Source organism: Mytilus californianus, unplaced genomic scaffold (assembly GCF_021869535.1).
Source record: "Mytilus californianus isolate M0D057914Y unplaced genomic scaffold, xbMytCali1.0.p SCAF_11, whole genome shotgun sequence".
Taxonomy (NCBI): Eukaryota; Metazoa; Mollusca; class Bivalvia; order Mytilida; family Mytilidae; genus Mytilus; species Mytilus californianus.
In genome coordinates this window covers 44,831,657-44,854,944 of record NW_026262593.1, presented here as the reverse complement: position 1 = coordinate 44,854,944, position 23,288 = coordinate 44,831,657, and the positions used below count along the sequence as shown (strand labels likewise).

Here is a 23,288-nt window from a genome sequence, read left to right as displayed (position 1 = left end):
CACACCATTTCGAAATAAACTCATCATAGATACCAGGATTTGAATTTTACACGCCAGACACACGCTTCCCTTAAAAATGATTCAAAAGTGACGCTCGAATAAAAAAAAGTGAAAAGTACAAAACTGTAGAGCATTGGGAACAAATGCCGGGTCAAAACGTGCTCGCTTCCTGCTGTTGGTTGGATACTGCAGTGTTGGTTGGATACTGCCTCTCAAGAAAAAAAAAAGATCAGAGACAACGGTCCTTACAGGTTTCATGAAGTCTCATTACAAAATTTAATTGAAATCGGCAGTATTTATGAGAGGTCAGAAAGTATTTAAAATTGTTAAAATGTGTTCATTCATGTAACTGATCAAAACATTCCTACAATATACAAAAATGTCCAGAAGCATAGACTGTATCACATTGGAAGGAAATGCTGATTTATGTTCAAAGAGTACTACAGCGAATGAATTTAAAGTATCAGACAACCAATGCATACGCATATGAATTTATTACCTTTTAATTTGAAAAAAAAATCGGATGTTAAATATCGGATGATAATTTATATGACACAGTTTCTCTAAATAGTCCCGTGTTCTCTCAGTATACTGAGTGATATTATCTATAGATTGCGGAAACCTAGACTTGATAAATCCAAATTTATTTGTTACCGAGATCGTCTTTGTTTACCTTGATGTCAAAATTTCAAGAGAAAATTCTCAACATTTTTTTCTAGAACTTATCTTTGACTGAATAAATAGCCAATGTTTTGTGTTAAAAGTTCTCTTTCGCTTATCTCAAGTAGCTTGTTCTAATTTAATGCATGTCATAGTGGTATTACAAACAAATCTACTAAATCAGCTTGCCTGATGAATTTTATGTAAAGAAAATTGTTCATTGCTGGATTTTGTATAGCAATCTATAAAATATTTTACTTTTTATTAACTGATCGCTGTCTCGTGTAAATTTTAGTTAACTAATCGCTGTCTTATATACGTTTGCACGTGTACTCTACACCTCAAGTTTATTTTTGTTAACTTCTAACTGTCTCATCTTGGTTTACATCACAGCTCATGTTTATTTTGGTTAACTGATGACTGTTTCATCCACAAATACACTATATCGCATGTGTATTATGGTTAACTTACCGCGTTCTAATCCACTTTAACATCAATTCTCATATAAAATGAGGATGTGGTATAATTTCCAATGATAAAACTATTCATATAAGAATATGGAGATGTCGTATGATTGCCAATGAGACAATTATCCACCAAAGTTCAAATGAAGTGGATGTAAGCAATTATAGGCAACACGACGGATGTCAACAATAAGAAAAACCCATACCGTATAGTTGACTATAAAAGGCCCCGATATGCAAAATATAAAACAATTCAAATGAGAAAACTAACGGCCTTATTTATAAGAAAACAAGAAAGACATGAACAAACGACAACCACTGAACTACAGGCTCCTAACTTGGGACAAGCTCATGAAGAATGTTGCAGGATTAAGCATGTTTGCTGGCGCCACACCCTCCCCTAACCTGGGACAGTAGTATTACAATACAGCATAAGAACAAACCATACAAATCAGTTTAAAAGGGCTTAACTCATCAGATCGACCCAAAGCCGCAAAATATCTTACAAAATCACAGACACAGGGAATATATACATCCCTCAAAACAAAAAAGACACAAACTATAAATCTGAGAGAATTCGCAGTTAGTGACAGCTAGTTCAAAGCCAATAACAACTAATAAAAAAATCATGAACCTAAGATTAAAGTATCAATCAGTACACATCCAACATCCAATGGATTTAATTTAGCGTAAAGATGTAACAGTCAGAGAAAACATCACCTTGTGCAATGCCAAAATATAGGTATTGACAGATTGTAGATCTAATCTAGGTTTTCACATTCCTCTCTACAGTGCCCAAAATATTTTTTAACGGGTCCATCAATCCATTTCATTCCCTCATTTTTGTATTTAACCGATTTTAGCTTTTCTACTCATAACCTCTCTGTATTATTTTTTAATATTTATCAAGATTTCATGTTCATTCATGGCTAATTAAATGTCGTATTTGGAACAACAAAATAAAGTAGTGTCGTCTGCCAGTTGCGAAATTTTTATACTACGACTTTAGCCATCCAGTTTGGTTTTGATATCATTGATATCCGTACTGTTTTTAATCGTGACGCCATAATTTCTACCAATTAAACAAATAGTAAAGCCGATAAACTACATCCTTGGCGTATACCCATGGTGTTTTTGAAGTCATCGGATGTCCAACCAATTGTTTATGACACATGTTTGAATATCGCTGTACTAAGTTTTTTCACATCACTACAGAATCCAAAACGTGTAATCAATAATATCTTGTATCAGATATAAAGAAAAACAAACAAAAAAACAACAAAAAATACAAACAATAAATCTATTCTTTACATATCAAGTCTGATCTTCTTTAGTAATCTTCGGTTAGATCTTTTTTAATCGTGCTGCTTTACGAAAGAAGTTTGACTTTAATATTATAAGGAATAGGACAATAATTATTTAGTGACAAGTTAGGAATCACCCTTTAAAAATAAAAGTGTTAATACACGTGTACAATGTATGTGTAAGTGTTTGATCTTTAATATATTCAATATAAAGAATATTTACTACTCTGTGCTTTAATTATCCCTAAATTTTTTATAAATTTTTACTGTTAACCCGTCTAATCTAGGAGATTTATTAAGTTTCTATTTGTAAATGTCATCTGCGCATTCGTCTGTAGTATTCCATCGCATACTGATTTATAATTTTCATTCATTTCTTACTATAGCTTTTTCTCAAATATATATTTATCGTTTGACGTTTTGTCAGGGCTTGTTACAATACTCTTTAATACTACAGAGTATACCACCTTGATCTGAAATAATCTCGTTATTTTCCCCTTTTAATTTAATGATTAATTTTTTACCTGTCTCTGTTTTTCTAATCTTAAAAAGTATGAGATATTTTTTCCCCGAATTCAAACCATTTCTCCTGTGATCTGGTTTGAAACTCTTTGAAACTGCTTTTTGTTTGTAAATTTTGGTATAATATCATCCTCAAATTCTTCAATATCCTTACCTAAAAAGTTATTCTCAGATTGTTGCTCATCTCTGCTTTTCAATGTTATGTCTAAGTTTTTTTTCGAGTGTTCTTAAATTTTCTCTTGTAAATTTTGCTTTAGTTTTGCAAAAACTTGTTGAGCAGTAGAATCAATAACTGCAGAGGTTTAATTTTGCAATGTTCTACTAGTGGTATGAAGTCTGAATCCCATCAATCCTACTAGCCTGTGATTTATCTTTTCTTCGCCATTTTTTTGTTGTTGTTTATTTTTGTTTAAATATCTTTAAATGTCAGTTAAGTTAACTTATTGGTTTTTATCAAAGATTTTTAACTTTTTACTGGTGGACATTTTCCACTTCTGAGCGAGTATTTTATCTTTGTATCCCTTTGATTATAGCATTGAAATTTTCACCTTTTATTGTAATTCATATCCCTTGTTCTTTAATATGCTATTCACCTTTTTAAAAAATATGTTTCTATTAGTTTTACAGCTAGTTGCATATATACACATGAGTGTGAAAACACTTTAATCAATTTCTATATCAAGTACAACTAATCGTCCAACTGCATCGTCAAATGTATTCATCAACTCAGTGAATTTTTTTATGAGAATAGCCTTGCCCCTGCTATAGGTTGTTTCGTGAATGGCAAAAAATATCAAATTCTGAATTATTTCTTATTTCTTTTTCTATGTTCTCTTCAAAATGATACTCTTGTAAAAAAAAAGGCCAACAATGTTGAGATTTAAAGGGGCCTTAACTATCAAATTCATGTTCACCGATTTGACTCAAATTCGTATATTTGATTTATAACATACTAAAATGTATATCCAAATTTAATTAGTCTACAATAAACAATTAACAATGCATGGGCTCGATATTATACACATCAGAATTTCGTGTGTATTTTAGTCTAGACGCCATGTAATTTATCATCGAGATGACCTCCGAAGACTGCCGACGGTCATATAACCCGATATAAACATAAATATAAATATAGATAGATAGCGCCTACGTGCAGTTGGATTTTTTCTAGGTCTGTTTGATTTCATGTTTAAGGTTAAAAAATAAGTTAATCATTGTTTTTCCCTGTAAAGGGATGTTATTTTTTTTTTGATGTAATCAGTCAACAAAACGGTTCACCCTTGTTTCACTTTCAATGTTGACATTATTTTTCTTTTAATAGCTGAACACACATGTTACATGTGTAACCCATCTCCAGCTAAGAGGTTAGATTGGAGTTCACATGAATACGGAGTCACATGAGGTCGAATTATTCACTTGTCAGTTAATAATACATCAGCAATTTGAATTTTTTGTCTAAATCGTACCTAATGCCCCTATATCCATTCAATTACTCTTTTTATTCTGGGTTTATTTTAAGTACCAATTACATTTAAACTAATTGAGTTTATGAAAAAATTTAGATGCCATTTTAAAGGATAATTTTCTATTTTTGTAATAATTCCTCACATACCTGTACATGTCTACAAACAGTTAAATTAAAAAAGTATATATTATACAGAAAACGGAAATGTACATCCCTCTATTTCTACAAACATAAATAGGAGAATTAATCATGCTACATGTGATAACCGGTGACCGATAAAATACGCTAACTGCGAATACGGCATTTAGTTTACTGGTCTTTTTTGACCTTGTAATGTCTCAATCAATTGACAATAACATTTACACTATAGTGCGTGATAACATTTTGTGAGGGAATTCGATGTTTGCTTTACCACTGTTTATTTCAGTGCACCTTATGACAATACCACTATACCAATCAGAATGAATTTTTTGCAGTGTTTTAGAAAATGATTTTACTTTGTATCCAAGTATTATTTGTTAAACATTAAATGTATTAAAAGGGCGTATTGTCTGTATAAAGTCAATAACTATGTAGACTTTTGATGATTTAACTTTCTATTGCCTTAAATACGCAAATGAAAGTTCCGAAAACTATACCAACAATACAGAATGACATATTTTTGAAATTATAGCAAAACTTTTGGTTGACAAATTTGTATTCGTTATTGCAAAAATGTTCTCCCTACCCAGTTTACCCCTATTATTTATTATAATGTGGAACGGGCATTGCTATTGAATCTTACGTGATTGGATTAAATTATTAGTAGTTTACCTTTAAACTGTATTTTTTTTTTCATACACGTGTATTGATTAAATCAGAACATGCATGAATGTGTAAGGTAACTTAGATGACCTTCAACCTGGACACTGGACGAGTCCATATTATTTTTATCAATGAAACTAAAGGTATGAAAGGTAAGAATTGCCACTTCTTATATTTTCACAAAAATTTCTACATATAGAGTAGATACATTTTTTTTTTGTTATAGCCTATTCCGTAGAAAAAAGAGAAAGTTTACAAATCAGACGTTTTATTCCATTATACAAGTCATTTTTCGAAGAGAAATGACGAGATACATTTTACGCACGGCTACGCCAGGTAAAATTTATCGTTTATCTTAAAAAAACATTTTTCAGTCTCATTAAAATGTTATAATTACAATTAATCCCAAACAAAAGTAGTCAGTAAATAAAGTCAAAATATGTCTGCCTTTTTTGGACATGAAAATTCAATACGATCGATTAAGGTCAATTTCGTCTTCCTCACAAAATCTTGTTAGGCACTATAAAATATTCAACCACCACCACGTGTTATTTGTTTCTGTTATAAATTGTGTACTCGGGTAGATGCATGTTATGTTTTGGATTTACATGTCTTATACACATAATTTGTGCATATAATCTGTTTTAAATTAGTTGAATGTAGTTTACATTCATGAAACTGCAGTTTTAGCCCAATCTAACTAGAGATGTAAACATCTTTAAGTAAATAATGTATATGAACTTTACTGGTTTTCACATCCTCTATGACAGTTTTGTTACCGATATTTACCAAAGAAGTAAAGTGTTTTAAAGAAATGAATATCTTGAACAGCTGGAAATTATAGACCATTTTTTATCGCGTATAGTCATATCTTAAACCGCTTCTGTTTATATGTTTCGGATTTACATGTCTTATACACATAATTTGTGCCTATAATCTTATCTAAATTAGTGGAATGCAGTTAATATATATGAAACTGCAGTTTTAACCCAATCTTACTGAAGATGTAAACATCTTTAATTGTAATGTATATGAACTTCACTGTTTTTCAAATCTTCTATGACTGTTCTGTCAGCGATATTTACGAAGAAAGCAAAGTTTTGCAAAACATAAATATCTTGAACAACTCTAATCTGAAGTATGAACGTTATGTCAGATAGTGTATTTTGTGGAATTATCACATGCACTATATTCAAAGATGTATCAAATACAGATTTTGCAAGAATAGAAAACAACATAAATGTATACACTGACAGAAAGGTAAGTATTTATACATTTTAAACGTTGAAAATTTATATATAATTGTAAACAGTAGTTTGCTAAATATCAACAGGAATTCGTTAAAAATGTTCAATATACAAATAAATATCATCTGATTTGAATAAGCGATTTGCCTATGGTAAACACATTTATTATTAATAATGTTAAATCTTTAAAGCACATTATGTGCACACACATTTCATAAGATTGCTGGTATCCATTATTACAAATATGATACATTGATCGATTTTAAAACGTATTTTGGTTTGATCAATGTTTTCGTCGTATATAAATGTACTTTCATAAATATAGGTACTATTATAAAGGACATACGATCAAATGTTTAGTTCATTCCAGATATCATAATAAATTGAGTTTAAAAATCTTGCTTTCACAAGTATGTTTCTGAATATGACATCTTTGAAACTTAAAATAGTTAAGAATTACCTTCTGTATAATACAGAAATCTTTAACTTCAGATACTGGTATCTTCAGCTTATCAAATCCTTTATAATGAAGGTTTTGAGTTTGCACTCATAAAAACATGAGCAAACAGCAATCAACTCTTTTATAGAGCTGAAAGTATAATTTCATTTTTGTTTATGTTTTTGTTATGTTAATCTATAATAAAAAAAAATCATTTGTGTACTGTTATACACGAATTAACTAACCAGTTTGAATGTATGGGACGTTTTTACATCACTGTTTGAGCTTCTGTTGAAAGAAGTTCTTTTTGCAGTTTTATTATCTATAGTCAAGTCAAAACAAGTTTGTATTGTAAGCCTTTCCTAATTTTCTCTTTACATAAATGACTTAACCTCCCTTTTTGATCACACGTATGATCCATATACTTAACAGGAAACAAAATTGCCCGGTCTTTTATATGCTGATGATTTAGTTTTAATATCAAAATACTCAAATGGATTGCTAATTGTCAAACAAGTTAAACGGATTCTTGAGGAGTCGAACTAACATTTTATAGCTGTAATTGTTGACTAGACAAAAGTAATGGTATTTGATAAAGGTTTGGGGGATGCGAAAGATAAGTTGATTGTTAACAATGAATTACGAGCATTTTAACATTACACAGATTACACATATTGATGAATATTATTTAAGTGATCTAAATTTTCACCAATGCAGTCAATATTCCTTTGCAAAAAAAACATTAAAGGTACTGTTTTGTATACAGAAAATGGTACATTATGATAAGACAGTTGTTTTTCCCCAATATGAAACTTTTTAATTCTTGTGTTAGTCCTATTATGCGTTATTGTAGTGCGATAATGACCCTTAAAAGTACTATAAAACAATTGAGCCACAATATTTGTCAGTAAAATCAGTAAAAGTTTAAATCATGTTTGCAAAAAGTATACTTGGAGTTAATTCAAAGGCGGCTAATATAGCTGTATTTACCGAATTAGGTATGTTCCCCGTTTGTATACAATCTCTAGAGTCTTCTGTATGATTCTGGCTGCGGATTTTAAACTCAAAAGAGTTTTTGTTTTACTATACAACGTTTCTAAAGTGAACCAGCAATTACGTTACGGGTTCGCTCAAAAATTTTACTATCCAAATGTATTTTTTCCATTTTTTTGTAAAATCAAAGTACTCCTTTTTAAAAAAGATGACTTTCTGCTTTGACAAGGAAAATGAAACCAAAATGTTAACTCATTTTGTAAAAATTGTCTATTAAATAATATTATTTTAATGAATGGAAATAATTTTAGGACTTTTAAAAAATTGAAAGTAATTAGACGCACAAACTTGAAAAAATTCTTATATTAAATTGAGATAAAAAATTTTATAATATAAAATCAGCAGAAATCAGCATAAGTAACACAGCACTCTAGGTATCGAACGCGGTAGATGTAACAGCTTTAGAAAATAAGATTATATACACGATGCTATATAGAAGTGGAAGATGAATTCCATTTCGTAATAATGTTTAATGTAATTTCTGATATTGTTCCTACTTTTAGTTCAATGAGTGATGAAACAAAATGATTTTATTTGTTCTTGTGAAGAATATGACATATAGATGATAATTGTTAATAGCATATTAGTGAAATGTATAATTACAGAAACAACATTAACAATTGTGCATGAGCTGTGTATTTTACATGCATAATTTCATATACATGAAGATACCTTTTTTTTCATTTGAAAAACCTATTGTATGAATGAATATATAATAGAGGCACGCAACATTTCTTTTGTGTTTATTACTGTTCTAGATATAAATAGTTATGTAATTTTAGGAGAGGCATTTTGACTATTATTTTGAAAACAAGCAAACAAACTTGAATTATTTTTCATTTTTTTTTTGTTTTTTTGTCGATGTTGCATATTTTTTTTTCATTGTTTATTCGTGCTACATAGGTATTTAGTAACAATCCTTATATTCATGATATTTGGCTTAAAAACATACTGTTCTTTGAATATCTTATATCTTATATCTTGTTTTGTGAGTTCTTACATACTAGGTTCAGCCAGTTGTCCAATCCAATTGAATTGATTTTGAATAAAATATTGCTTAAACATAACACACAAAGAACAAGGACACAAGATTAAATATTCACGCATAGCATACCTAAGTTTTACATTTTTACAATACCTTAGTAAAAAACAACTGATAACGGTCGACCAGCATGGATTTATAATATCGTGAAGAACAATGTCCTTAATACTTAATTGTAAGTATTTTATACATAGGTATATATAAGCAGATTGAGAAAGAACTATTTGTTAGCATATGCATTGATGCAAAAAGAATCTTTAATACCAATCAATTTTTGTTATTGGTGAATAACAACTCGCATCGAAATGTTATGATATCCGGTTTCGCCTTGAGATATAGACCGCCATAACGCATAACGTGTTGCCAAATTTGAACATATTGCTAAGTGCATATGTAATAAATTAATTACAGATTGACTTAGAGAATGATCCCAGGAGCAGTCCGTCAGTACGATCGTACTTCGGTGCGTCCGTATAGCTTTTCATGGGCGGGACGTATAAATACGAAGCCATGTTCTGTCATCATTTTTAAAGTGTCAATATATAATATATGTTGAGCCCTACAAATTCTTTCCTAGGGTATGCATAACATCATGATCGGACATTTGCGCCTATCTAATGGATATTTGCGCTCTTTTAAAAAGGCAATTTGCGCTGTTTCTATAGGATATTTGCACTTTATCAATGGACGAGGATGTACACAACTATAGGACATGCCTTGACTTATCAGATCGGTACGAAATGTAAAAACAATTAATATAAAGACAAAAGACACAAAGCACAGGTCTAACAGTACTCGCACAACTATCGGATTTAGTGTAAAGCTGTTTTAAACATAAACAAACTGAGAAAAGCATGATAAAAAATGATAAAAAATATAAGTATCGACAGGATGCAGAAGAACCACAAGTTATAGAATAAAAAGGATTATGAAATTTCATATCTGACAACTAGAGAGTCCGAATAACTAAATCTTTCGTCACGATGTTTAAATCAGATAAAAACAGCAACATTTTAAGAGGGAGGATGGAAGTAAATTCCTTATAACAACTGCAAAGAATCTTTTCTTCAAATTCTGCATGAAAAGCAGGTGGTAAAACAAGGTAATGTTCACCATTAAAGGCGAAATTGTTGCATTTCAGAACCAGAGTGAGCAGCTGGACTAAACATTCGGTAGGTAGTTCTAAGGTGTTGCGACAGTCCCATATATCCTTACACGATTATATTTCGTCATCATGAGGTATGTTGGTATACAATGAGGTGACATCTAAAATGACAAGGAGGGTTTCCGGAGGAAGAGGGTTCATGGATTAATGGTGAATATTACCTTCAGATAAACGGGACAGCGATGGGGAAGAAAATGGCACCGTCATACGCCAATATTTTTATGGGAAAATTAGAGAAACAAATTATTTCAACATCTTTATCCAAACTTCTGTCTTGGTTCCGTTTCATCGATGATGTTGACATGAAATGGATTGAATCCCAACAAAAATTGGATGATTTTACCAGACATGCAAACAACGTACACCAGTCAATTAAATTTACATTTGAAATTCCGACTCCAAAATATCTTTCTTAGACACTACTACATTTATTAAGGACGGTGTCATATCAACAGATCTCTACTTTTAACCTACAGATAAACATCAGTACCTTTCTCCCCAAAGCTGTCACCCAAAACACTGTATAAAAAGTATCCCGTACAGTCAAGCTCTCAGAGTTAAGCGGATTTGCTCCTCTGAGGAGGCTGTCACTAAACGGTTACAGGAACTTCGCGGTTTTTTTACCAAACGAGGTTATAAGAAATTGGACATAGATAAGGGACTTGCGCGTGCTAATAACAACAGCCGCAATATGACCTATTACAGTACAAACAAAAGAGGCGCAGCAAAATAGTTCCGTTTGTTTTAACATACAATCCCGCCTTAACTAACCTTTTACGTTTGATCCGTGCCAATTGGCAAACTATTGCCAAGCACTTAAAATTGTCCAAGATCTTTCCCAATCCTCCTGTCTTAGCTTTTCGGAGACCAGCAAGTCTGAAAGACTTATTTGTGAGAGCTGACGTCTCCTCTAATAAAAGCTGTTTAACTGCAGGATGGTGCAAGTCGTGTGGTAACAGACGATGTCTGACTGCCAACAAATACTGAATACTCAAACATTTACTTGCCATTTCACTGGGTCTGTGTACACTATATTTTGTAATGTAACTTGCAAAACACAGAATGTTGTATACCTTCTTCAGTGTCGATGTGGCATGCAGTATATTGGCGAGACAGAACAGCCATTCAACGCATGAATGGTCATCGAAGTAACTACACCTGCAAGCCCGACCTCCCCGTAAGTCGTCATTTTAGATCACATGGACACGCCCAAGCTGATCTCAAAAACCTTACAATCACAATCATAGACCACAATGAGGGTTGGTCAAGGGCCGAAAGACTTGCTCGGGAAAAGTTTTGGATAAGAAAGCTAAGGACAGTTTCCCCACAGGGCATAAATGAAAAAAACATAGAATGAGTCACTTATTTTCCCTACCATCACTCATTTTCCTGACATCATTTGTTTCCAGTTACTCAGGCTTCCGTACTTGACTCTTACAGTTTGAAGGATTCTTTTGGAATTTTTTGATTTTACTAGTTTAAATACCAGGGTTCTTTTCATTTGGTAGGGAAGTACAAGTACGCATTCACGTCCAATTATTTAACCTTAGCCCAAATTTACTATTTTTTTTTTCTTTTCATTATAAAACTGCTATTTATTCGGGATGATAAATACGCAGCCTCTGTTTGACATATTTTACCAATAAAATATCGATCAGTGCTGTTTTGGGAATGTATTTACACGCAGTTGTTGTAACATCTTAACTGACGTCATTTTGGAATTTTAGAGTTGTGCCAGTTCATATCTCTAATTACTATTTACATTTAAGGCATGTCTTTGAGTCGTTTTTTGGAAATTTTAAAAATCTATTAGCGTCTCTACATATGATGTTCGGGTGAAACTGTTTCACTTTTTTTATTGTATAGAATTCAAGATTGCTATAGTTTAATAATCAGAATAGATTGATCTGATTCATTTTACATCGTGCTCATACTGATTAAGGATATCTGTTATCCGAAATATTTATAGTTACATTTGTTCGTTTATTGTCATTTGTTGGTGATGTTGTACCCTTTTAGACTGGTTATGTATTATATGTATATATAAAACAGGACGTAACAAAAGCAATTGATATAAGGAAATTAATAGCAAAACATCAACATTGCCTAAATGCAGAGCAGCGACATTCCAAAAAAATCCAGGACTGTATAATACACTTTAAATCTGAAAAAGAATTTTTAATTCCCTCTTGAAATGATTTGAAAAAATGTTCCACAGTGTAACTGCAACAAATCTAAATATTTTCATCCTAACTTCAGGTTTTTACTCGAACAGAATCCAGTCTATTTGAAAACCCGAAAGAATATTTAGTTTTTTTTAATATGTTCTATATAATTATGTAAAAAAACGAAAGGAGATATTTAGTCATAATCTTATATGTTTTTATTTGTTTTATCTCAAATGATCCTCCGTCGTATGAACTGGTAAAATGATCGTATCTTGCACTTTTTTCATATTTTGGACAAATTTCAGTGTACAAAAATACATTCCAACGCACACAAAAACCACAAAATTACACAGTATTAAAGTGTGTAAAATAGTCTACTTGGTATATTAAGATATTGACCCCAACATTTTAATATATTCAGTTGCTATGATGCATTCCTACTATCTGTATTAAAAACTAATTTGTAATCATTCTTGAATTTAAAGGCTCTTCTACGGACAACCGTGTCTATAGCATTGTGAAAATATTTGCTTATTTGTGCCCTGCCTCTACGCAGCCAAACACAATTGAAGCCCAAAATTACTGTGTTTATTTCTATATCTGTCAAAAATGCACAAACAATTAGATACGGCAGATCTAATAATGACAGTAAATTCAATTCATTTCCTTTTCTTTATTTTAGAGTTAAAATATGGATGTTAATGACAAAAAAGATCTTTGCAGTCCATGTGAATTCAAAAGCAAGACGAAAATAGCTACAAAATGGTGCATTGACTGTAAAGAGCCTCTTTGTGTTAGCTGTTATGGGAACCACAATGCACACAGATCTTCAAGGAACCATCATGTGATTTCAGTAGAAGGCAACAAAATACTGGAATCCCTACAGATACCTCTAAAGGAATACTGTGAAGTTCACGATCAAGATAAGGACTTGTATTGTTCCTCACATAGCGAGATTATATGTTTGACATGCACACAGACAACTCATGGCAAATGTGAGCCAGCTGTCCGTTTGAATGTTGTCACTAACAGCGCTATAACTTCAACATTCGTCTCAATGCTAGATACAAATATAGTTGAGGTAGTAGATGCACTAAGAGTTATAATAAGAGATAGAGAAAATAATAAAGCAGAAATTGAAAAACAAAAAACTGAAATCTTAGATACAGCTCAAAATTTTAGAAAATGTATTAACGATAAGCTAGACCAGGAAACATATAATAACCGAAGATTTAAATGGAAAATGTGAAAGATCGAACCTGGAAATCGACACCAATGTTAAGTTCCTTAACGATCACTTGAATGAGTTTGATGAAATACGAAAAAAGATGGATATATTGAAGGATTATGCGTCAGATACGCAAACTTTTATTGGTGCAAAAGCTCTCGAAAAAACACTCCATTACAAAGAGGTTATGCTTACATCGTTTTTAGATATTGAGGTGAATCAAGATATATTCGTTACGTGCGCGGATATAAAGTCATTGGGGGATAATCGAGTAAAGACATTAGATACCGGTTATTGTAATCTTCTGAAAAACAGAGGACAATGCCCCATTGACCATCAATTAAAATTATCCAAAGCGTTAGAAATCAAGATACCACAGGAATCTTTTTTCAGAAGTACCATGCTAAGTTGCATCATACTTCCGAACAAACAGATGATTTTTGTAGACTCACATGCTCGTAATAAACAATTAATAGTTTTCAATGAGGACGGTGTTCTTGATCGCAATATTAACTTGACCAGTAAATCATTTAATATCTCAGTGATTGACAATAACAAAATGGCTCTTAGTTTCCCATAGGATACTCACAAGAGAATCGGAATAATCAATATGACCAATTCCAAATCTGAACCCGACATTTTCTTAAAAAACAAATGTTATGGTATTTCATACGATAAAGGTAGATTGTTTGTCGTCGTCAAGACTGAAGGAATTTTGATAATGAACTTATATGGACAGTTAAGCGCGTGTTTACCAATTGAAGGTGTAGGAATATTTTATATCCACGTTAAAAATGACAGACTCTACTGTTCTGACGAATGCAATGACACAGTACAGTGTTATGATATGAAAGGATGCGCTCTTTGGACACATAAACATTCAAACCTCAGATCACCAAGGTCATTTTCATCAGACAATAACTATATTTTGATAGCAGGATGCAAGACAAATAATGTTGTGTCAATTATATTTGAATGGAAGTTTTGCCAGCGTTATTTGTGACATAGACGACGGGATAAATAACCCAACAAGTATATATTTTGATTCACACAATCTTTTAGTATGCAATAGTTCAAATGCACAAGCATTTTTAAACAAGGAAAATTAAGGTATTTGTTTTTTTTAACATTTTCAGTTCATATTATTATCTGCTGCTTATCTTGTAACTTTGGTGGGGTAAAATAAGATTGCATTTATGTTTGTTACTAAGTCTTCAGCATATCTTACTTTGATCATATCAATGACATACATATAAAATGGAATGGTCTAAACTACCGCACTATAAAACAAAAAATATCAACCACTATCATCAGACTCTGCTGATTAAACAGACATACAATCAACATATTCCAGATAGCCCAACTTGATACAGGCACATAATTTGATGGGCGTAAATCAGTTTTAAAGACGCACTTACCAAAATCCCTCCCCTAAAATTATTCTAAAATTAAGAAGCATGGTTAAATTACAATATTTGAGTTTACTTATTGCTGTCACATCTATGTTGACACCATATATCATGTTCATTTTGAATACTTTAGCGTCAGTTCCAAATTTCTTTTTGGCAACTTATCGCTGTCAAGTCCACGTTTACACCATATCTCATGTTTAAATTAACTTATTTTGTCTCATCGACATTGTTTGTGGTCCACGTTTACACCATATAGATATAAGAAGATGTGGTATGAGTGCCAATGAGACAACTCTCCATCCAAGTAAAAATTTATAAAAGTAAACCATTATAGGTCATAGATAATATAATATGTCTTCTTTAAACTAGCTATAGTTGTCTCATCGACACTTTTTTTTGGTTACCCAATCGCCTTCTTACCTACATTTATTGTATTTTGCTTATTGATGTCACATCGTGTTTTTTTTTTGGGGTTGTTAAACAGTCGCTGTCTCATTCACGTTTATTTTGCTTGAGTAATTGCTGTCTTATCCACGTATATTTTAGTTTCGTTAACTAATCACTGTCTGTATCATGTTTATTAAGTTAAACTTATCGCTGTCATGTCCACGTGTATTTTGGTAAACTAATCGCTGTTACATCCACGTTTATTTAAGTAAGCTAACGGCTGTCTCATCCACATGTTCACACTATATTTAGTTTATTTAAGTTAACAAATCGTTGTCTCGTCCATGTTTACTCCATTTCTCATGCTGATTCTGGTTAACTAATCGCTATCTATTCCAATGTTACTCCATTTCTCATGTTGATTCTGGTTAACTAATCGCTATCTATTCCACGTTTACTCCATATCGCACGTCTGTGTTATAACCTTAATCTTAACTTATCTTCGTTCATCAACATTATCATGATTATCATCATGTCTCTCGTTTTATATCTAAAATGCAATTAATAAATTTCAAAGAAAATAAAAAAAAAAAATGTACGGATTATCCTGTCAATAAATAGTAATGTTCCCCTAAAAATCATTTGTTTTATAGCTTACTCTTATAGAGGATTGCTGCTTAAAAGAAACCTTTTTTTTATAAAAGGGTTGCTGCTTACATGCAATCTGTTTCATTAAAAGGAATTTGCTTACAAGTCAGCTGTTCTAATAAAGGGTTGCCGCTTAGAAGTAAGCTGTTTAAAAAGAGGTTACTAGTAAACTGTTTTAAAAGAGAATATTCATGTCAGCTGTTTTCACTAGGTTTCATTTATTTATAAAAATGATAACCTTAAGAAAGTAATTCAGATGCCATCATGATTTGGTTGATAGTTAGAGAATATGTTAAACAGATTGATATGTTCCATTTGTTGTAGCCACAATCCTTCTCCGTTTCTGAATTTTACATAAATAAGATTATTCACCTTATTTTACTCGTATGATTATCACAACAGATACATATAATCAGAAAAAAACACTTTCTGAGATTTCATCTGTTTTTGCTTTTTTACTTTTCCATGTCTGTGTTGTTCCATCGGTCATGAGCTTTCTTACCCGTGTCCTGAAATAAACTAATTGCATTTTCATTTATAACATTCATATTTAGTTATATTTATGAGTGTAACAGAATTCACATTGTTAGTGTTAATGTCTTGAGTTCTACAATAGATATAACGACAGGTGTCAATAGTGGACCATAAACAATTTTGATTATCTACGACTTTAGTCGCTCAATGTATAGTGATATTTGAAACTTTATTTTGGACTATTGTTTAGCACTTATATGTTTTGGAACATTACATTAACTGATTCAAATATTTTATGAAGATGATGTTGGTTGAAGTAATATCCCTTCCTTGAAAATGCCGATTTCTGAAATTTGATATTTTCTACTTTAACTGAGACCTTGCATTAGAACGTTCACAGTTAGGACTGATTCTGTCAATTTCTTTTTAACTAATTGTTACTGAAAATATAAAACTTTTAATAGCAGTCATCAAAATATTTCAGTCGTCTCATTTTCAAAAACGTTATTGTCAAAAGAGACAACATCTTTAAATGAGAAATAATATTTTGTTGTTGTTGCAATTTAATTGTGATGACAATTGAGTGCCTTTTCATCATTTACAACCTGTTTGTCCGTAAAAAAATATCTCCGTCACACCTTTCTAAGCTTCTACCTATACTGATTGACCTGATATTTTATCAACATTTTTGCAGGGATTATTATGTAAAGTGTAAGCGATATTCCGCATTCCGGATCTGTCAGAATATTGTTAATACTGTTACCATATGTGTTATAAAAAAGAACCACTTATTGAACTTGTACTTGTGTTTCCAAGTGTGAATGCTACCGTTCATCGATTAAGTGTACAAAATGATGGTTCTAAAATGTAGAGCATGTTCTGGTTTTTGTTTTGTATTCATAGTTTTCAATTAAAACTCAACTTAGGTGTTCTATATCAACTAGATTCAATTAAGATGCAATTGTATTTAATAACAATAGAGATTTCTTGAAAAGATTGTTCACACCTTTTTTAGCCATCTAAAGTAACACCAGTTGAAATATCACATATATTTATTTGAAAACTGACTTCAATAAAGGGGATATTCGAACTTAAAGGATGAAAACAAACACCAGGAAAAAAAACCGGGAAAAGACCTAAAGACAAACAACAGTCTACAAAACACAACATAGAATAATAAAGATTGAGCAACACGAACCCAACCAAAAACTGGGGTTGAACTAACGTGCTCCAGAAGTGTAAGCAATTCCGCTCCACATGTGACACGCATCGTGCTATTAATTTTATTACAAATTTGGTAACAAGTCTAATTCTGTAGGTCATATTTGAGGAAAATATTGTGGTTACAACAGTTGGAACATAACAGTCGTCACCAACTCGTGGTGGGGTCCGTAAAATTTTCGAAAGATGACTTCACCTTCTCAATTTAGAACTCTTGGTTTGATAGCTTTATTGTAAGCAGCAACCCTCTACCAAGGTAATCAAGATAGGCAATATAAGCTCTGGAATATCGTATTAACAGGGAGATATATTCCCAACATACACAAACTACTGAATTGCTATTACGTTGTTGAAAATATTACATCTCACCATCGAATATAGTAATATGTGTATTTTTGTTCTACACTTTCATACAAATAACAAGTACATATTTCTGTCTGTAATGGACCCGTCACCGTACAGAATATAATATGCTATTGATTCCAAAAATTGTTTGCCGAGGTAGTTAAGACACAGTAAAAATGAGAAACGGGGAATATGTCAAAGAGACAACAATCCGACTAAAGAGCAGAAAACAGCCCAAAGCCACCTATGGGTCTTCAACACAGCGCAAAAATTCATCACACGGAGGCGGGTTTCAGCTCACCCCTACACAAACATGTATATTTTATCAGATCGAAGTGTAATAATATTGATACAGAAAATAGGGTTATATCATTATATTGTTGAATATGAATGTTCCGAGAAAGAGACACTTATATTGCACTAGGTTGAAAGTTTTGTATATATCCTACGATGAATAATGTTCACTAATATTCGGTGTCCGTATTACTCATTCTTGAGCTTCTTTCAGTTTATTCTGTTTATATTTATCATAAACTGTCCTGCTAAACCCACAACTTCATTGTGAGACAAATCGTATTGTATATAAAGATAAGAAGATGTGGTATAATTGCCAATAAGGCAACTGTCAACCAGAGACCAAATGATATAGAAGTTAACATCTATGGGTCACCGTACGGTCTTCATCAATGAGCAAAACCCCAACCGCATAGCCAGCTAGGCACCGAAATGACAAATGTTAAACTAACGTTCTGATTTATGTACAAAATAATAAACGAAAAACAAATATGATATACAGCAACAACATGAATAAACGACATCCACTGAATTACAGGCTCCTGACTTGGGATATGCACATACAGAATGTGGCGGGGTTAAACTAGTTTGAAAGCCCAACCCTTCCCTAACATGGAACAGTGGTGAAATAATACAACATAAGAACAAACTATTAAAATTAGTTGAAAAGGGCTTAATTCGTCAGATCGATACAAAGCAGAAATACATCTAACAAAAAATACAGACCGGACGTGGCAAGGAACTTATACATCCCCACTACAGGAAAAGACACTAACTATAGATATGTGAGTACTCGCAGTTACTGACAGCTAGTACAAAGCCAATAACAACTAATACAAAAATTATGCATCTAAGAATAAAATATCAATCAGTACACATCCAACATCCAATAGATTAATGATAAAGACGACATTAACAGTCTGAGAAAAACATGACCTTGTGCAATGCCAAGATACGGGATCTAAGTAAAGTGTTGAATTGGTAACCTTTTAGAATAAGTTTATTTAAAGGATCGATATGTTTGATTAACACTAGAAAACGATGTATGCGAACTGAAAAATAATTGCACATGAAAATTATTATAAAATCACCAAAACATAAAGTGATGTGGTATGAATGCCAATGAGGCAACTATCCTTCATAGTTCAAATGATGTGGATTTAAGCAATAATAGGTCAGCGAACGACCTCCAACAATGAGCAAATCCCATACAGTATAGACAGCGATAATAAGCAAAATATGAAACAATTCAAACGATAGATCCAAAACGATCTGATATATGACAAACCAATAAACGAAAAACAAATTTAACAGACAGCAAACAACGACAACCACGCAATTACAGACTCATGACAAGGAATCTGTACATATAGAATCCGACGGGTTTCAAACAAAATACGAGCGTTCAACCCGACACAAACTTGGGACGATGATGTAATAACATGACAAAGTAAAATTAAGTTGAAAATGGCTTTGTTCATAGAACGACATGAAGCACAAAAAAGAAACTGATAGAATAAAAAAGTACCAATCTTAGAGTACTTGCAGTTATTGAAAGGTAGTTCAAGGCCAATACCAACTAGTAAATAAATAATGTTCTCCGAGACTTAAGTACATGTAGTAACCAGTACATATCCAACGGATTAAGTGATCTTTAATTGTTGGGGATTCGGTTGCAATATTAAAAAAAAGTTGACACATCAGTAAAATTGAGAATGGGAACGGCCCACGGCCACCAATCGGTCCTCAAAGCAGCGATAAAATCACACACCAAGAGGCGGGTTTTCAGCTTGCCCCTAAACAATTAGATTTACTAGTTCAGCGATAATTGACGCCACACTGAACTTCGAAATACAGTAAACTCTCGTTGTCTCGAACTCGGTTGACTCGAAATTTCGGATGAGTCGAAGTTTTCCCGTGGTCCCGAACTTTGTTCCATACAAATGTATGTATGTATTTCGACTCCTCATGAGTCGAAATTTCGGTCACAGGGTTAACAAAAGCATTCAAAATTCATTATTTACCTCGAAGTAATACACTTATGTCAAAACATGACCTCGGGGATATGACAATACACGAGTAATTACATTTCTGGTCCCTGACCACTATATAAACGTATTAAATGAGCCAAAATCTATAAAAAAAAAAAAAAAACTATCGAAAGCCAGAGGTTCCTGACTTGGGACAGGTGCAAAAATGTGATGGGGTTAAACATGTTTTGTGAGATCTCAACCCTCCCCCTATACATCTAGCCAATGTGGAATAAACGAACGCACAGCAGTACGCACAGTAGAACTCAGTCTAAGAGAAGTCCGAATCTGATGTTAGAATAGGTAACAGAAGAAACTAAGCAAAATGACAATGATCAACATAAATCAACAATTCATTTTGTTATCTGTAATTAGTCTATAATAGTCTTCAGGTACTGTCCTTCCTTTCAAAGATACAAGTACCTGTAGATTATCAATATTAAAAGTCCATTTAATACATTTTCTACATGAGGAAATGCCTGTAACAAGTTAGGAATATGACACTTGTTTTCCATTCGTATGATGTGTTTGAGAATTTGATTTTGTGATAAAGGACTTTCCTTGGAGTTCTGCATTTTTGTTATTTTACTTTTTACATAAATGTGTCTCTGCCATATCACTAACTTGGCAGTTGCCGTTTTTTTATATATCTATATCGTAATTGCATTATTTGTCCTTTAGGGGAATTGTAAATAATGACAGATTATCTAGTGATTTTATTTACATCTTGTCTACAGCCTAACTCTGGACTTTGCAGAGCTTGATATATGGTATAAAACCGTTTCGATATAGATCTGTTTTGATTGTTTGCAGAAGATGAGGAGCATAGACTACTGCAGAAATGTTTCTTTTTCTAATTTTAAAAACTTTGAACCTTCCAGCATTTCATTGGCCTGAGGGTCAATAAATAGGTCAGGAAATTGGATATGGTGTATCAATTTATAACACATATTAATAAATAAATATGCTCAAATTAGAAAACAAACACAAAGAAACATCTCTGTTATTGTTGCTTCGTATCTCAAAGTCATAATGAGGCTTTCTATATGTAGCAAACATTCACGTCATTGCAAGTTCATGACGAGTCCTACATCAGTTTGAGCGAATTTCTCTGCTAGATGTCGATTTTGTAAAAGATTTTTTTTTTAACTACAATAAACTACACACCACGTGCTACACAAATACTGACTTGAATAACTGAGTAACTTTTGCCTCTCATATGTGGAACTAAATACACACACTTTACTTAGATTTGAAGAAATAAAAATGTATGTTTTAAAGTTAGTTTTAGAAAACAAATGAAAACCTGTCAAAGTAATAAGATACTTTCCAAAACAGCGTTCTTTCATCTATAATCTTTTCAAAAGCACATCTGAATCCAATTACGTGCTCATTAATGTTTCACAGTATTATCTATTTGCAACAATAGTAAAATAGTCAGATGTAGAAATCAATTTAAGGAGCATAATTTCATACATGAAAAGACAAATTTTTACTTTTTTTTCAATTATTTTATGAAGATGAAATCAATTTCAATCTCTGATATTTTAAAACGATTTAATAATATTAAAAGGCATTATTCATTTGAAGTTACAGTATAAAATGCTCCCTATTTTATCCAAGTTTTCAATTTCAAAAAGATGATTGCAGGAGATGAGGTAAGATACATGTTTGTTTTTTTTCTAAATGTATTCCTGTTTTTTTAATTTTTTTTTCTTAATTATCAGTACACGTCGTTTCATTTCTATCATATACGGCGCCCTTTACGTCTTAAATTATATACTAGTATATATCACTTTAATACGGTGACGAAAAGGACAAAAAATCGTCTGAAATTTCAGTTGTATGCTCGTATGAAGTATAAACACACGAGTAGAACTGTTCTAGCATACATAAGTCTACTGTATTTTCCATCCTATTGCACACAATTCGTATGGTAACATTTTCCTGAAAATTGTTTTGTCCAATAGACTATTTTTTAAATTGTGCAACCCAACTATTTCTAAATGTTTATTTAATAGAAAAACAAAGGATAGGGGGTATCCATCCATGACACAAAATCAGTAAATGCACAACAAAAACACATATAAAAAGCAAAGGAACAGCGCTTTTATCACAGTGAGACCTCAACAAGGAGCACAAAATCTCTCACCTCACTTCAAGTCTAAGACGGCCCCTAGCAACGGCTTAAGCGGAATTCTTTGCAAAAATAATTTGGACAGTCTTTGTAAGATGTAACACCAACCAATCGGGCCAAGTCGAAAAAGAACATACTGGAAAGAATTACAAATTTAAAACAAAATAGTTTCTACGTACAGGTTTAAATCTTAAACTATGTAGCATATATTTTATTATATAAGGTATCAGATAGATGATGAAGGACTGGTGATCCTTGTACATGTAGAGCACACAATTTACTGATAATTTTGACTCTATTCTGCTTACAATACCTCAAAGAAATTTTATTCTTGCAATAAACATCATTAATGTTGTTCAGTCCTAATTTTCATTGGCATGTATTCTATAATGTATTTCAATTTCTAATTTATTCTAAAAATATAGTGTTTTCAGTAAAATTTAGACAATAACTTTATTTATTTTCTTGTTCATATTAGTGCACTCACGAAACTAACCATGTTTTAATCTTTTTCACACGCTTACAGTGTTTATCTTCCTGAACATGCATGCAATATATGCCACTGGTCGTTAAACAACTACATGTAGCAATTTATCAATACAGTATATATGATAATAAAAATCCAAACCAAAATAAATTTACCTTTACTGAACAGCTATTCTCACGTATCGTTAAATGACATTTCAGCATTAGATATGGTGTCGTTGAATATTTAACATCAAATTCAAATTTGTTCAACCCGCAGTGTCGGATTGGAACAAAATGTTTGGAAAAGACTT

General features: G+C 32.1%; 1 long non-coding RNA gene across 6 annotated transcripts in view; it reads right to left on the bottom strand.

The window, feature by feature from the left end:
* The window catches only part of LOC127720172 (uncharacterized), a 159,541-nt gene that overhangs the window by 21,560 nt on the left and 114,693 nt on the right, over positions 1 to 23,288 (bottom strand). The window lies entirely within an intron of this gene.